Source organism: Haemaphysalis longicornis, unplaced genomic scaffold, assembly GCF_048455015.1.
Source record: "Haemaphysalis longicornis isolate Haplotype H1 unplaced genomic scaffold, Haemaphysalis longicornis Haplotype H1 scaffold_1, whole genome shotgun sequence".
NCBI lineage: Eukaryota > Metazoa > Arthropoda > Arachnida > Ixodida > Ixodidae > Haemaphysalis > Haemaphysalis longicornis.
Genome location: NW_027526203.1, coordinates 342,702,362 through 342,719,708, shown reverse-complemented (window position 1 = coordinate 342,719,708; position 17,347 = coordinate 342,702,362). Strand labels below are relative to the sequence as shown.

The 17,347-nt window shown below is 45.7% G+C and overlaps 1 long non-coding RNA gene across 3 annotated transcripts; it reads right to left on the bottom strand.

The window, feature by feature from the left end:
* Positions 1–2,326: 2,326 nt before the first annotated feature.
* Positions 2,327–6,956, bottom strand: LOC144153214 (uncharacterized). 3 transcript variants are annotated; one of them, XR_013319319.1, is made up of 5 exons: positions 6,726–6,956; positions 5,319–5,460; positions 4,973–5,132; positions 4,763–4,885; positions 2,327–4,274 (listed from the first exon to the last, which is right to left on the bottom strand). It is a non-coding gene; the product is annotated as an uncharacterized LOC144153214 (long non-coding RNA). The 3 variants fall into 3 exon arrangements; XR_013319320.1 differs by lacking the exon at positions 5,319–5,460 and having other exon boundaries at positions 6,726–6,953; XR_013319318.1 differs by lacking the exon at positions 6,726–6,956 and having other exon boundaries at positions 5,319–6,136.
* Between the last annotated feature and the right edge of the window lie 10,391 nt (positions 6,957–17,347).

The window sequence follows — 17,347 nt, the reverse complement described above, 5'->3', positions numbered from 1 at the left end:
CTGTTAGCCTCCAGTTGATCGGGAAATTTCGTGTCGTAAACAAAAACCCATGTACGTCCCAGCAGTTCTCCCCTAAGACGCCGAGCGCATGCGCTAGGCTAATCAGGCATACAGCATATAGTTCAGTATTCATTTAAAAGAACCACAAAACAATCATCAAAAGCGCATTATGGATGATAACGTGCCTGTGAACAATAGAACCCCGCCCCCCACCATGCGTTCCTGCTAAAGATGATGTTTGGTGATTGTTTGAAGGCTAGACAGGACTATATAGAACAGTTCTTGCTCAAGAAGCCGAGCGCGTGCGTCAGGCTAGGCATGACGCAGCATTTGCCGCCAGAAAAGCCGGGCGTAAGCGACAAGTCCGCCGAGGCGACTAGAAACATTTCATACCCTCCCCCATCAGTATTTGTAGTGGTTTACAACGGCCTCGTTGGACGTCCACTTCCGCTGGGCGGGACGGCGACCATTTTTTAAATGCGGAGCATGTCTTAAGCTCGCGATGTCACTCGTCGATGTTGTCGGCGCCGTCCACACGCTAACTGCGCATGCGCGTCGCGTCGAGGCGCAGGTGCGCGTCTCTCCCCCGTACCCTCCTCGCTCTCAACAACAGGTGCGGCGGTGCGGGAGGAGCGCGTGTACCCTGTGCGCTCCGTCGCTCTCAACAACAGCTGCGGCGGTGCGGGGGGAGCGCGTCTGTGCGCGCATGCGTCGTAGCTACCCGTGCGCTGCGTCGCGCTCAACAGTAATGGCGGCAGGGCGTGTACACGTGATAACGGCGTGGTGGGTGCGTGGAAAGTTCGCGTGCTTGTGTACGGAAGTGTGCGCATGCGCGTCTCTCTCCCGTACTCCTCTCCCTCGAACGCGGGCGGTGTGTATATAAGCGGCGGAGCGCGCGTTCGGAATTAAGTCACGGGCGTCTTTGCTTGGCTTTCGCTTGACTTGACGCTTTGCTTGACGGCACCAAGCAATAAAGACAGACTAACTTTACACTCCTTGCCTTCGCTTCTCCTTCATTCAATAAATAAGAATAATAAAGACGAAATAACAATTAAGCATTCCCAAACCATACCCAATTACGCAACATTCACGCGATACCCCCACCACTCCGCGACGCATTTACTCGAGTTCCCCCCGTGGGAAGATGCGGGCGGGTTTTTCGCCTTTCGCTCTTAAAACATTTTCAACTATGTAAAAATATTCATGTCCGAAGCGAAGTCATTTTTAACAGGGAAGCTGTTGTGCAAGCTGGAAGTTCGGTATTGTTGGAAAAAATACCAACAAAATGCCAAGCGCTCGTGAGCACGTGCCTCGCGACGACCGCTGAGTCCCGGCTCGAGCAGTGGCTTTAGCAAACAAAACAAAAACTCCGCACTGTGTGTCACGGGCTACCCCGCATGTAAAAAAAAAAAAGAAACTCGAGCGCTAATGCTAGACGTAAAAAGACACCCTGCTTGGGAGAGGTCACCGTGGCCGCCGCATTTTCTAGAAGCCATTACGGATAATTGGAGGCATGGCTACGAGTGTATCAATCCTTCCCCAGACGACTTGTAGTTCCCGCCACCGCTGCCTCGACTTGATGGCGAAAAGCTGGTGGAAGTCTACAATGCTGAGGATGACTTGGCGTTTCCCATTCGCCGAGAAGAAGACCACGACCTCTTTGATGCATACGACGATTACTAGCACCGAAACTATGCAAATAAACAAAGATACTGAAACTTAAATATATGTCCGGCAATGCTCACTAATGTATACAACAGCTTCGCAATTCAGATCTTGGGCGTGAGTGCAAGCTTCCCTGAATTTTTTTTCTTCAAATATCCATGATTGATTACACCTAAAAATTTATAAACTAGGGCATACCTATCACTCTTAATCTGGATCCACATAAGATCCACTTAGTAACTGGAACTTTTTTGCAAAAAAGTTCCACTTATATATTTGGAACCGTGTTCCACATACTTTGAAAATGTAAGTGGAACAGTGCACCACATATTTTTGCAGCTAAATTATCTGGATCGGCGTTCCGAATAAAAGTATACGGATCACTGTTCCAAATAAACGGGTAGTGTAAGTTACTGGAACACTGATCCACGTAAAATGATTATGGATTATCCGGTGCGCCGTTCCAGGTACCTTTAGACCAGCTGTTTATATAAAACGGTGTTCCGATAGACGTTGAGAAGCTGTCTATGGGACTCCACTTTTCCAATATATCTGCTTTCCTGTTGGTATAAACTGAGGTCATTTGCCAGACTGGCGGATGCATTGGTATCAGAAGGAAACCGCAAGCACCATTCTAACGCAGCCTTGACATATGTCCCACAGTGATACCAACAATTGGAAAACAGAAACCGCCGCAGCAGTGTGGTCCCTGACAGTTCCCAACAGTTGCCTATCGGAGCACAGTTCTACATAAAAGTTGGTCTGAGATACCTGGAGCGGCACACAGAGACTTTGGCTTCATCCGCCGCATCCTGTTCTGGGTTTTGGCTGCATGTAAAAGAAACAAGACTCGCATTAAAATACATACCAAACCAACTATTAGCACTGATACAATGCTTTTCAAAACACTAAGCAAATTTTATTCGCTCGTATTATTGCGTACATTTGAGATACGGAGACATATCTGTTTCCACTTCGGCAGAAAATGACCAGCGTACAGGATCAAATACCGAAACGATATCAAGTGGCCAAAACGATCTAAGTGGCATTATCCTATTTTAGCTAATATTTACCATTCTTTTTTGCTAAAAAAACATGGGTAATAAAGATGGCTTTAAGCGCAACCGCGTCACAAACAGACTTGTACATCTACCCTCGCACTAACTCAAGAAGCATTACACAACAGTGAGCATAAAATATGCTGTTTTATCACATGAAATCAGGTACCGCAAATGGGGAAGTACCCAGAGCGCTTGCCATACCATGTTTACTCATCCCGGTTCCAAAATATGCAGTTTGCTATTAAATTGTAGGGAAAAGCCAAAAAAAAAAAAAACAAGCCATACACGGTTGGATTATCACAAGACCTACAAGAGTGCAGGAAAAGAACACCGGAGCCAATACTAACAATATAACATTTGCACAGAAAAACCTACCGGAAGCATATTGCACAACTAAAACATACACCATATATCAATATCAAGGTAACTGTAGCGAAAACCGACTATATACGCGCACTGAAAAAGCCTTTCACTGAAGCCGCGTTGCTTCCCCGACAATTTGTAGCTATTTAAAATAACTTATAAAAAAAAAGCTCAAAGCACCCAGTGTGAATCTTACAAAATTTTACAAACCAGATAGCTCGGAGCATGTTACGCATTTTAAAATTTAACAAGCAGCCTAACTCTAAAGACATTATTAATTCCCTCAAGAACAATTCAGACATCCCAAATAACCAAGCCAGGTAGCTTTGAAACATACAGGTGACCAATTTTACCAAGCCAACTTGGAAGCATTTTTCCTGCCGGAACATTTATCTGAGGTAAAATTCACAGTTGCGTGCTATACAAACCCTACTATCATGACGACAGTATGCTTGTGACCAAAGCACTGCCTCTAACAAGCAAGAAATGCAACTTAGTCCAAAGTAAACAACTTTTTCAAGCCAAATATGTATATTTCGCATTCTTCTAGGGCTTAGGTGTCAGCTAAGATACAGTACAAAAATTGATTAATAAAGCTCCAAACCGTCTGTGTAAATAATTACTCTTACGTTTGCATCCATCAATAGCAGCACTGCCATGGAAAAAAATTACGAGCTGCACTTGAATAATAAAAACGTTACAGTGCAGTGCCATTAACTACATTAACAGAGTAACAGAGTAGCTGCAAAGGCAGCCTGCGCTTTGTGCCAATAATGAAAAATTGCAAAGGAAAGCACGACTTCACTTTTTCAACTGACATGCCGCTTGCATCTACCAATCATTTGAACCACGACATATCTTTCCGAATAGGCTTCAACGTCTAACAATAATTTAAAACCCCAAGTAGAGTGACCACATCAAGTCTTTCAACAGAGCTTTCAACTTAAATGACCCCAGGCCACTGTTAAATGGCCAAGAACTCTCTGCAAAAGTCCCAAGAACTCTCCAAAGTCGCATAAGTTTCAGGAGATTAAGATGATATATATGGCGAGGAGGATGACCACATCTTGATGTGACAACGCAGGCGGAAAATCCTTGACGTGTTTCTTGAAGACAATATTTACGCTGCCATTTTCTTCTCTCAAAATAACTGGACCTCGAGAATAACTGGACCACGTCATGTACCTTTAAGGAAGGAACAAGAAAATTTTGTTAGACGATGGCTTTAAATGAGTGAGTTGCTTAGGATACCCCTTTTATAGCACAGTAATTGATTGAAATATCAGCGATTTCTTGGTTTCTTTTCTGGGAATGCTGCTAACAATGTACAAAAAATATTAGCACAGACTGTCAATGGCCGTTCTCTAATTCTGGAAAGCGACCGCACTGGGCGTGGCCGTGGTGCCGTATTATCACAGCAGCAACTCTCAATTGAAAGCAAAATGTTTGCAAAACTTGAACGCAAAATAATAGTTTTTTTGTCCACATGTTGAAGCATCCGAAACAGGCTGAATGAGAAGGTATTTCCCAATATTGGAGTTCACCATTTATTTTTAACAGTAAGATTTTGCTACAAAGAAAATTACCACAAATTCAGTCCCGCAAAAATAAAATGCCAGCTTCAATAAACACTACCATAAATTGAGTCCCACAAAAATAAAATGCCAACTTACCCAACTAAAATTAAGATGCAGGCGTTCCTGGCAGGGCCTCCTCGGAGTGCATTTCCAGGAAAGTTTTGCCAACGTGTTCCCAAAAGCTCTTGCTGTCGTTTTCACCTACAGGTCAAGTTGTCACTGAAATGGTGTTCCGAAGCCATTACGTATAGTGCAACAACCTAAAAAGGAACCATCAAAGTTCCAGAACTGGGAGTGCGTACTTACTTGTAGAATGCAATGATTTCATCCCGTACAACGGCTTTCATGTGTTTCCTTTTTGTGAACACACGCCTTCAAGAACGGTGAACACATGCGTTCAAGAACCAGGAAAATGGCAGTATGCATTCCTTGTTCCATTGTTTTAAGTCCCGGTCCGCCCTATTTCCTAGAAAATCAAAATATAAAAATATCGAAGGATAAATTTACGCTTCCCTCTAAGAAGGGAGTACTACAAGATCTCGTACAATGCCTGATTAGTTGTGCTAAAATTTATTTTGCAGCACGAGCCCTGGCAACGTTTTCAGGCGAAACAATTTTAAATATAACAATATTTGAACATTTTTAGGCTCACCTGTCATTGCTCCATGCGGAGTGGTGAACGTCTGTATAATACGCAACACTCAAGAGGCACTCTTTCGTGGCTTTATGACTTCCACAATGCATTCATAATCTGCCACACTTGTCACGACGACGCCTCGGCGTGCCGAAGATGTCTTCAGCCACAGTGAATGCCACAGCCATGATTTCAGAGGTATATGTAAGGAATGGAAATAATTCGTTTTAATTTCTGTTCTTCAGACAAAGGAAAACAATTGTCGCAAACTACCAGTGTAGAGACATATGTCTCCACAGTCAGCCATAGTCTGCATCTGGACAGGTTGTACAGATCGAATACAGAATGTAGCAATCTGCTTTCGCAGTATATTTTCTAAGTTCAAGGAAGCACAGAAATGGGTTAATGTTGGGTGCACATAGTGATGCAAGAACTTATCACCTGAGCGTTGTCGAAAATTATTTAGACTCTCGGGTTACCACCGACATTGACGGCATAAATATGCAAGAGTGGCTTATTTCTAACGCGGTTCGTGAAGTAGCAACCACTAATTATGGATATTGGATAATTATCCTGAAGTCTCAAGTTACCACTGACATAAACAGCATAGAAACGCCAGCACACTTTCTATATACCCGCTGCGTGTTGTGTTTCCACATTTCTTCCCCTCTACAAAAGAAACGTTTGTTACTGCAGTACTGCTAAGACAACTTTCCCTTCCATTTCTCTACACTTCAGGCAATGTTATTTAAAATAGATCATCTCAATTGGTCAAAGGAATTGAAAGAAACATGGAACATAAACATGAAACATGGAACAGATAAACGTAAGATCACGCATTGAAAGCACATCAACACAACTCCACAACTCGAAATAGCGTCTACCTTGCGCGCAATGGGCAAGGTCGAAGACTCCCGGTCTGGTAAGCACAGTAAATGCATTCTACTCAGCAGATTAACACAACGACGCAATTACCACGCAAGTTTTAAAAATACCAATAAATCTAAGGACGGACGCTCCGACAAACTTGCTTGGAAGTTGTACACGTGTGCACGCGCGATTATCGCGAGCGACTAACCCGAGAAGATTCGCTACCGCAGAGATACACAGCAACCGTAAATATACAACTAAGCAAAGCTACACAGTAAGGGAACATCCAATCATGAAACGCGCAAACCAGCAACTTTCTTATAGCAATGGCTAACGAACGCAGTCAAATGTCCAGCCGACTCTCACCCACGAACACGGAAGTTTTGGTAAATCACTGCTGCAAACGTTTCTCCAACACAAAATGTTACACGCCGCGACCACAAGCATTGACGACACACGAACAACGGGAAGAGAGGCGGTATGTTTATCGGACGCAGTTAACAAGGATGTCACTGAACAACAACCATTACTAGCACATAAATAAGCAGCACTGACCTTTTTTGCGCCTCCTCGCAAAACTCCACTTCGTCGAACAGGAAATACAGCCCGGGGATGTGAAAAAATTCGCAGTTGCACGCCGCAATCAACCCAATCAAACTGCTAACGGCGCTAACGGTTCTCGCCAGCGTGACCGAGAATTTCTTTAGTAAATATCAGGCGCATCGCGCGAGCAATTGAGAAACCCGCTTGGGAATGCCACTGGTGGCGCTGCATGCGGAAGACCGTAATATTAGCGGAGGGAATCCTGGAAGATGGGAGCGCTGCTGTCGTTTAAAGTGTTGACGCAGTACCGATTTTTATCCGTCGTCGTCGTACCCGTTGCAGCCCCACTGTACTGTGAATCAACGCAAAAACAGCTCTGCCGTGCTGCTGCTGACGCATGCGCATGGAATGCGCTACTGGAGTGGCGGTCTTTTCCTCATGGCTTCGGCAAACTCGGTCTCGCGGAGGCTTTGGCGATGCGCCCGCATAAGAGCTCATACAAACTCGGCACACGTGATGGCTTTTATTTGATTCGGAAAACGGGCATATGCGTCTAAGCGGACGTTTACGCCCGGTGAGGCCGATACAAAGCTCAGATAATAGCCGCTTTAGCGCGTTAGTACTGGCTAAAGTTGTTTCTCGCGGAGGGCCGTGAGTGCGTGCGATATCCGAGCTTAACTTTGGATGGCAATTTCTGCGTTACTGTTTACAATGAACGCAAAAGAGCGTGGCTTCATTTACTGCTTTTCTTGACAACAAGCCTTTCCGTAGTCAATAAAATATACTGCGACGCTCTTAGATACCCACGTTTTGTAAAGCTACTTACAGCTAATTAGCGAGTAATAATACATCGGCCCGTTTCCCAGCCCTTTTCCCTCCTGAACACCAATACTACAGGAAAACAGCAACTGGGGAAGCAGCTGGAGAAGGCGGGTCATTCAATGAACTTCAATTACTATGACAAGACACAACAACAGCAAGTTAACTCTGCGCATTTTTCCGTTACTGCACAGCATAATTAGGAATTACAATGTCATTTCAGCATTAATACATACAAAATAATGCAGGTACCACGTGGTATATTTAGTTGTCCAAGTTTAGTTCCGTTCACCCAGTCAACCGCTCCCTGCAAAGAGGCTTTTGTTTTTGCTTGTGGAAATTAAAAGGGACTCACCTGTTAGCATTCCTATCGGACTTACTACGTCATGACCAACGGACTTAAAAACCATCGTGCACCAATACGAATAGTTTTACAAATACATACTGATATTCACAACGGCCTAGTTTGCTTATTTTAGATATATGTCGCTTCTCTACTGAAACAAAGAAATAAAACTCTCGCATGGTAGACCGCTAGCGCCTTCCAGTGAAGACTGGATAAACGAAAATGCGTTTCTTGATTTTTTTTATCTCTGCAAAGAAATCATATACAGCAGTCTCCCGTTAAGACGAACCCGAAGGGACCGTAAAAAATGTATTCGTATTATCCGAAATTCGTCTTAAGCGGAGGTGTATTGCATTGTGGACGGTACAAGAGAAAAATGTTGTGGTTCTTAATCAGTGTTCGTTTTAACCAAGTTCGTCTTAACGAGGGTCTACTGTATTTCTAGAAGAAGCAAACCGGGTCGTTAGTGTCATTTCTGTGAATTTGTAAAACTTCTTGTATCGGTACATGGTGCTTTTGAATTAGTAAGTCTCATAAATTTGCGTCATGAATTAGTGAGTCCCATATGAATTGCATCAGGTGAGTCACCCTTAATAGCATGCATGAGACGAAAAATGCTAACGAACATCCAAGCATATATAACTGCATGCGTGACATGCTGCGTGTAGTGTAAAATGCGGCACAGTCGGTTAACACTATGTATATAACGCATCAGGGCATAAATAACGTGGACTAAGTACCTATTTTACATCAGATTGTAGCCATTTATACGTTCCTGTAAAGCACTTAAAATTGTGCACGTACTACAACACAGCAAGCTGATGGCTGAGTATAGAGCAAAAAACAATGTTTCTGTGACGCTTTGTGAACCAAATGCAGAACATGCAATAGTCTCAACAACCATATATATTTCTTTATGAGGTATGCACAAAAGCCCAATGAATTCTTCAGCACTACCACGGCTCTGTCCCAAACGCAGAAGGAGAACCTGAGGATATCTGGTCCTTCTCAAATTCAAGTCATTGGTGATTTCAGACGTACTGCGCGTCTGCAATTAGCAAAAGACGATATTCACTAAAGCGGTCTGAGCGCCGCAGACAACCTGAAAGGGGTTCGTGGAATTTCTATTTTCGCTAAGATACCCTTTTCTCGCACCTTTCATGCTTTGTACGGTGTTGTTATAGCAGTGGACATATTTTTTTCTGTCAAATAACGTCACTAAAAATACGTCTTAGCCGTCTTATATAAGTAAACTGCTCTAAGACAGTTCCATAGATATCGACGAAGTTTATTAAATTTTATGTGGTGCGTGCGTGTGTGCGTGTGTGACTGCATGCGTGTGTGTGTGTATGTGTGGGTGCGCGTGGTTGCATTCGTGTCTGTATCTATGTCTGTGGGCGTGTGCGTGCAAGTGCTTGTGCGTGCGCTTGTGCGCCAAAGCGCGTCAACCATATATGGGGTTCATTGTTCCAGTTAATGCAAGATTCAGTGCATACTTCACTGCAGCACACAAGTTATGTGGAACAAGACACGAGCAAAAAATATACAAAAGCACTGTCCAAACTTTTTACTGGGACATAAGTGGAACAGTAACTGGAACGGCCGACAGCGCATCCCCTCATTTATTCGGTTCCACATAATAACCACAAACCTAAAGAAAACAAATGGTCAGTTCCAGATAAGATCCACTTATATCTCTCGTTCCAGTTATTCTTCGTTTAGATCCAGATAAAAATATGTGGATTGCCCCGTTTAACTGGAACTTACATGGAACCAGATTAAGAGTGTAGTGATTGCTACGATTCCAAGCCGTCCTGGGAGGCTTATCTTCGGCATTTTACAGACAGTTTACGTTAATTCAACTGAGAACTTTTGACTCTCTGGCGCAACATGTTATGTAGTCAAATTGTCATTGAATTATCATGGCGGTGTTGGATGCGGCCATATACCCCCCTCTCCCCACATAAACCCACACACCCATACCCACACCTTTCCCTGGGAACTATTTTTTGGGTTTTAAAAACCAGGGAATCAGAAGAGCTGCATTTAGGCCATAACGCAAAGCAGCCAATGGAAGAGCTAGTGCATTAAATAAAAACATCCTTCTGGGCTGCTGTTCCACCGTTGCATTCGGATGAGGCCTTGAGTCGCTTTTATATCGGGCGCGTAGCCTTCCCAACGAAACATGGCATACGGTGAGAGCGTCACTAGGACCCGTTGTTTCACGGCTTTACGCTAGCAAGACGCTAGGTATCTTAAGCTGTAAACAACACTATGTTGCTTGAGAAGACAATTTCATTTGCGCGCTGTACTGAAGTTGCCGTGTTTCGGGTTACAACACTATTGTGCCTCCGCTAACAGCACGTCACCGAGTGACTGTGTTAGCAGAACCATCCTAGTCTTTTTTTTTTTCCTGTTTGTTTCCAACCTTAGCTTTCCCTTGATCGTCCTCAGAGCTCACGACACTTTTTTGTTCTTGCTGTCGCCAACGTTCACTCCTCAAGCCATGCAATGCGTCTAACTCCTGCTTCAGCTGTACCTTAGCCTGATCCGCGGAGAGCCCCTTTTTCTGTAAACATGGCGAGTGCCTGGCCTCTTCGAATGCATTTCATCAGTAAAACAGGAGCTTTGAATTGGAGTGCCGACTGGCTATTCCATGGAAAGCGCATCCGTACTTGCAGCGCCTAAATAGACAATGTCGGGTCTCTGGCTTGCCGAGTGCTTCGCAGCGCAACCGGGAGGCCCGATGAATGCGCATAAATTTGTTGAGCAAAGAGTAGGTCTCCGGAGTGTGTTGCGCTTTTAGGAACGGTGTCCCGAGCAGCCGTCCCGCGGCAAGGATCTCTCTGCCCTCCAGCTTAGCGAGTCCGTGTTGTCAGCTATACCTTTCGACTTGCACTTGGCACCGTGCTCTGGGATTCCGTGCCACACATGAAGCACAAAAAGAAACGTCGCAGAGCAATTGGAACTCAGGGCAAATAAAAAATGAAACGTGCTGACTTCGAGCGCGTTTTTTTAAAGGCTACAGCCTTTCTTGGGATTGGTAAACGCGAAAATGTTGCTCTGTCTGTCTGTTAGCCCAATCGGGAAAAATGTTTGTGGTGGGTCGTCTCCCTACTGGATGACCGACTCACTGGCAATTGGTGGGTCACAGGTAGAGGGGAGGGGGGAGCGGTAGGGGCAGGTGGAAAGGTGAGGGAAAGCATAAACAGTAGAAGGAATGCGGAGGATGCGAGTTGGAAGGGCATTGCCTGGCCGGGGCGGCCGTAACGCTATAGTCTTTCGACGCAATTTGCAGCGAAGCAAGCGATTGCATGGCCAATTTTTCTTCTCCCGCCATCCCTGAAATGAAAATAAAAAATAACAGTTTACGCACACTGTTATAAGTCGTGTGCCATTGTTTCTGAAAGAGATATTGAATGTGTTTCGAGCGTACACGATAACTTGGGTTCACGTAGGCTAGTGCTTATTTACGCGCGTTTCATTGCCTCTCAGCGCATCGCGATAAGGCTGGAGATGAAAGATAAAATGCATTAAACAGCCCATGCAGCCGTCCCGTTTCTTTGTATTTCTCTCTCTGAACCTTTGTTTTGTATAATTGCACGCTCGAACATCGCAACCGTGCAAACAACGCGTTACACCAGCTCTGAGTGTGTAATAGTATAGTCAGCCACTACTTAATATTTTACTGGGAGCTTTGCGGCCCGTTGTACATCTAGAGGCACTCTGCAGGACTTTCTATAAACGCTTTCACCTTTTCCTTCGCCTTTGGAAACACTGCGAGAGCTCCAGTTATCGCCCGCACGGAACGGCAGGCGCTGCGTGATTAGCTCGTCGCAGCAGATCAGCCTTCCGTTCCTGCTTTGCTTTTGTGGCAATTATTGTTACGGTGGTATCCAAACCAGTTTATTACTGCCACTGAAAGGAAGCCGTCCTGTAGCCGCTGCACTGCTCTAATGACATCATTCGAGCGCTCGAAGAGCGCTGAGACCGGGAAAGGGAGAAAAATCTTTTGCGCAAGTTTTAAAATTATCTGATGGGCATAAAATTTTGTCAGAAATTGATGATGCAAACGAAAACCAACTAGAAACAGTCTTAACCAATATTACCATGTGTTATAACTGCGAAACAGTTAGTGGCACTTCTGTTAAAATTACTAGTTTTCGTCGTAAGAAACAAAGCAAAAAATAAACTGAAAAGATCATACCTCTCCTGAAATCGAGTCAAGGATGCACACAAATGATTTTTTATTTTCATTTAAGAAGAAGCATAGCAGGGACCGTCCTTAACCCCTGCTAAAATTGAGGTCGCATACAATGAAGACTCACAAATGTGACGGTATTATTTAGACCGGCGTTGTAAACAGAACCGTTTCAATCAATATTCGGGTGGTTCTTGAACCGTGAAGGTACACAAAGATTCCTAGCCCTGCGGCAAGCAAGCATGCGGGAGCAGCGATACCAAGTCAGTGTGAACGTCCCCATGGCGAACATAAAATTCGGGAAGGTGAAAACCAGAACATCGCAAGTGCAATAAGGAGAAAATGACTGGTGACCATCACGCTGTGGCCAATGCGCAAAACTCGAAACAAATCTAAGGGCAACATATTAGATGCAGCCGTGGTATACGGTGTAGGCTTGTTTGCACAAAAAGAAATATCACTGCTAGCCACCCCACTCGTGCATAGGCTTACCCCTAACACAAGGGGTAGTAGAAGCGGTGAAGACGCGAGAAGTATAGTATACCACAGTGGTCTTTAAGTAACCATCAATGTAGTGCAATAGATAACCAAATGAACAAAACCGGGTTATCTCGGGTAGTGTGAAATGTCATATTATTGTGGATAGTGGTATCACAACAAGCGGTAGAAATTAAATGCAAGCGTTCACACAACCTCCTTAGCTGCCTGGGCGCTGCACCATAAGGTGTGTGACACAACCTCTTATTGCGTCAGTAATAGATGGGGCGTTTCCCCAAAATTTCTGTGTCGGTCAGCGCCGGTGTGTCAACAGAGCGAGCGACATTTTGAACAGCACATAACGATGGCGTGGAGAGAGCGCTGGGTAAGGGAAGGGGGGGGGGGGGGGGCTGCCTTTGAAAAACTAGTTTCCTTCCCAACGCTGGCGACGTTGCCAAGGTGAAGTCCAGCCGAAACGCGACTCGGCACCTGACTCTGCGTCAGACGGCAAAGCAGGAAGCCGGCGCATGTATCGGGCTGAGCCTCAAGTTCCCGAGAGAGAGGGACGAGATAAGAACGAATCTTCAATTACTTCTTTTTCTCATTCCCTTCGCTTTTACTTAACCACGCCGCGAACTTGAAATACAAGTACGTAATGTTGTCTTTATTATTTTTTTCTCACAAGCAAGCAAGCTTGAACAGCAACAATTGCAAGGGCATTTAATTTTATTGACGAAAAAACTACTTTCTGTATAGGTTTGTTTTGGGACAAAGTAAACGTTTCTGAGTAGCGACTCCATCACCAACTAAACATTTGGCTTTGTAACGATCATCCGTTGACTGCAACCCAAAGAGTACTGAGCACCGCATATGGCGCTGGAGATGCGAATGCTGTGGCTGAATTCGACAGAAGAAAATGCTCATCCACGAGATGATCACTATCACCCGTAGGTCACAATTATTAGTCGCGGCGTGCATTGCGGAAAAGCAGACCAAAAAGTATTTTCGGTATTCAATTCCCCCTGTTGATGTACGATATTTTATGCTTTATTTTACTTTTATATGCACGATTTCTTTGCTGAGAATTACATTTATCCATGCCCATATTCTCCCGCTATTTTTTACGAACTGACATCAAGCGTAATGTCTTCTATCACATGGTCTCCAGCTCAGTTCACTCGTGGCTAGATTTGTTGAGACCTTGATAACAGTACTACAGCAACGGTACGAGCCTGTATAAATCACCCCTACGTTCAACGTGTTTGCCCAGAACGTTTTTTTCCGACGTAGTTACAAACATGTGTGCTGTCTGGAGTTTGTTCTTTAGATATTTATATTCCCCACCAAATGAGCAACAGAAAGAGTGCTGCGTACTTTCTCCGATTGGGAACAACCTTTCGGCTTGTCTGGCGCTGATAAAATAACAAAGCTCAACTTCGAAACCTACTGAAGGGTCTACGTACTGCGCAGAATGAAAGCTGCCTTCTATCCTTAAAAGCTGCCTGGGGTGCAATGCCAGTTTGTTGTTTTTGCTGTCGTCCCCAGCTGTAACCAGAAGACTACCAAGTATATCCCCCGGCTATTTGACGTAATCGACCGAGCCGTAATATTAAAACCTTGGTAAATAAAATGAAAAACCACTGCGCCCACAATTTTATTCTTTCTGTTTGACAAGAAAATTGTCATTAAAAGCTTGTGCTAAGAACTGACCAGAACACAGCGTCGTTGCAACCAACATACTGTTGATACTAAGGAACGCACTGAAGATAGAAACTGCGTAAAAGCATCCGCATCCACTCATCATTGTAAGATCCAAACAAAACTATAAAACAAGCAATCTATCTCGCAGTTATGAGAATAAGAATGAAAGCATTGCTCGATGTAATAAGCAGCGCACATATAGGTTGTGTGGGGCTGATATCTGTACTCAGGAGCATTAGAAAATTATAAGTTGCCTTACGGGCCATAAGCGTGTGCTCTTAAGCACCACTTTTTCGAGCTGCCTACTATGTCGATGTCGCCACCTACCCGGGTCGGCCGGGTACGTATGCTGCGGCCGTGATTGCGGCGACTTCCGGGAAGCTGTGCACGGCTGGCAGCGTGCGGGCACGGGACCCAGTACAGGCCGAAGAGCTAGCCATAGCGCTGGCGCTCGCGAACCCCAACTGCACAACGATACTGAGCGACTCGAAAAGCGCGATTATGAACTTTGCCAAAAACAACGTGTCTCCATGCGCGGCCAGGGTGTGCGGGGCCCTCACACAAAGAGCAATGCCGGTGGTGCTTAAATGGTTCCCGGCGCACATGGGACCAATGGATACAGGAGAGAACCGCAACGAAGGGGCAGATCGGGCGGCGCGTGCGCTCACTAGCCGCAGCGCAGACCACAACCCCCAACCCGCGGAGGAAATCAACGACGAAGACATGGAGCCAATTACCTCCTACAAAGACGCGATGAGCTGGTACCGTGAAGGTAGGCGGAAGTACCCGCCATCTCACAAACAGCTCACCAGGCAAAAGGCAACGATGCTACGGCAACTACAAACTCGCGCAATGTGGACACCTGTAATCGCAAAACATGTCTGCCCGGAGTTATACACAAGCGACGTATGTGCGGTGTGCGGTGCCGATCGTGCCACTATGGCGCACATGTTATGGAACTGTGCAGTAGAAGACAGTGCTACGGACGTGCTACCGCCACGCCTAGCAAGTGCTGTAACACATACCGATCTTAACGCACAGCGGGAGGCTGTCCAGTTAGCGCTGGCGGCCCTCAAACGCCAGCAGCCGACGGCGCTGCCCCCTCACCGGGGCTCGGGCGCCTGTAGGTAAAGTACAGGCCTTAATAAAGTTGTCTCTCTCTCTCTCGAGCTAACAACGAAAAAGACATGCTTGGACGATCTTGCCGGGCTTTTTCGCAATATTTTTATTAACATTGTTTGACTCGTGCGTCAATAAAATGAACACTTACGAAAAATCATGACGAGGTCATGGAGTCGAGGGGCCCAACGAAGTGCAGTTCGAGGACGTATAAGTATCCACATGCACAATACTCCTTCATGAAAAACCTAAAACTGTCACCACACGAAAATGTGTCAGACGAAGAGGCACAACCTTTCTGAAGTTATATACATTCTTTCAAGAAAGGGTGTGTGGAAATCCGTATTAGGGAAGCATCACGGTTACGCGTCAACAAGGGCGATTTGAACCACCTAATATTTGCGGATGAAAAGTCACAGCGAGCTTGCGAAAGCTGTTATGACAAATTTTCAACAAATACCATGAGGCAAGGAGGCTCCACCCGACTCTGATCTGCAGAAATGATTCTGCACCGAGTCTCTGAAGACAACTGTTCCCTGCCCAAGATCACCGCTGTAGTCTTTGTGAAGCTAACTACGCCAGGTAATTTCCCCACTTTTGCAGAAACCACGCCAACCCACGCGCGCAACTCGGATGACTTCACGCGAAGCCCCTCATCGCCTACTGCCAACACAGACAAGGCACTTTTTGTTATGGCGAATGCCTTACATGTCTCATCAACCGCAAAAACTCCCACCTGCCCTCGCGGGACCCCCTGTGTAGATGCGACGCATAGGGGGTTCACGTTGCAGCGTTGGACCGCGGAGGAACGGCGCTGGAACGATGGAGCGGAGCGGCGCAGGCACCGCGTTTTATAGCGCGCATACGGTGAGGGGACGCGCCGGCGCCAGTGCGTCTGCCGCGGCTATGACGCAACACAATCCAACACAATCCACTTTAATCCAATCCAATCCAAATCCAATCCAATCCAATCCAATCCAATCCAAGCCAAGCCAAGCCAATCCAATGGAATTTAATCCAATGCCCCTCGCGAGAGAGTGTTCGCTATCGGAGAGGAAAGGGGGTGAGCGGCGGAGAGCGCAGCTCGCTCGGCGAGGAGAATGGGAGAGGGGCGGACGCCGACGACGCCGGATGCAGGGACAACGCGAGTGAATGAGATGCAGTTGCATCTAAAAACTAAAGTGAAAAGTGACCTTCGTCATCATCGGCGTCAACACGAGTGGTAACAAAAGTCACGTGACTTCAGCAGCGGGAACTACGCACTCGGAAACGCCGTGGTAATCTGGCGCCGTTGCTCGAATATCGCATGATCGCTGCTCGACGTGCGCGTGTTTGTGATAGTACTGCGCCGACGTCAAACGAGGAACTTCGCAGTGGAGGAGCGCGGCGGTGGTCTAGTTCCGTTGCTCGGCGTTCGCAATATCCCTAAACGGTAGCAGCCTGAACTGTCTTTGCCAAATTACTTGGACACCATGTTCCTCTTCACAAGTGTACCTGCTAAATGTGTGGTCGTAACCGTAAGGAGTGCACCTGAGAAAGACTACAGTCTAAAAACAAGTACAGGCAGGAAGGTGAGTAATGTATGCACGGTGCGATATTTGTGCCTGGCAAACACCTACGCCGCCTTCACCTGCAATTATAACCGGCGGACGAGCGGAACGGTCGTTGGCGCCTCCATGTCGGTAACTCCGTCGGCGCCTCCATGTCGGTAAATACCACGTCACGTGGTATTTTCTTTTGTATTTCGCGGGCTTCTTCAATACGCTGAAAAACACTAATACCCAATTAATATAATGTCAGCAAGTGTTTATTGTGGGTTTTCAATACCGCTCTGCAACTTCCTAATTGGGATTTTTTGCCTAGCTTCGTTGGTTCGAAAGTTGGCTAATTAAAATTGACTAATTACCTATTTAAGCAACATACAAAAAATAGCGTGAGAAACTACATAGAAAAGTTAGCAACATGCATTTG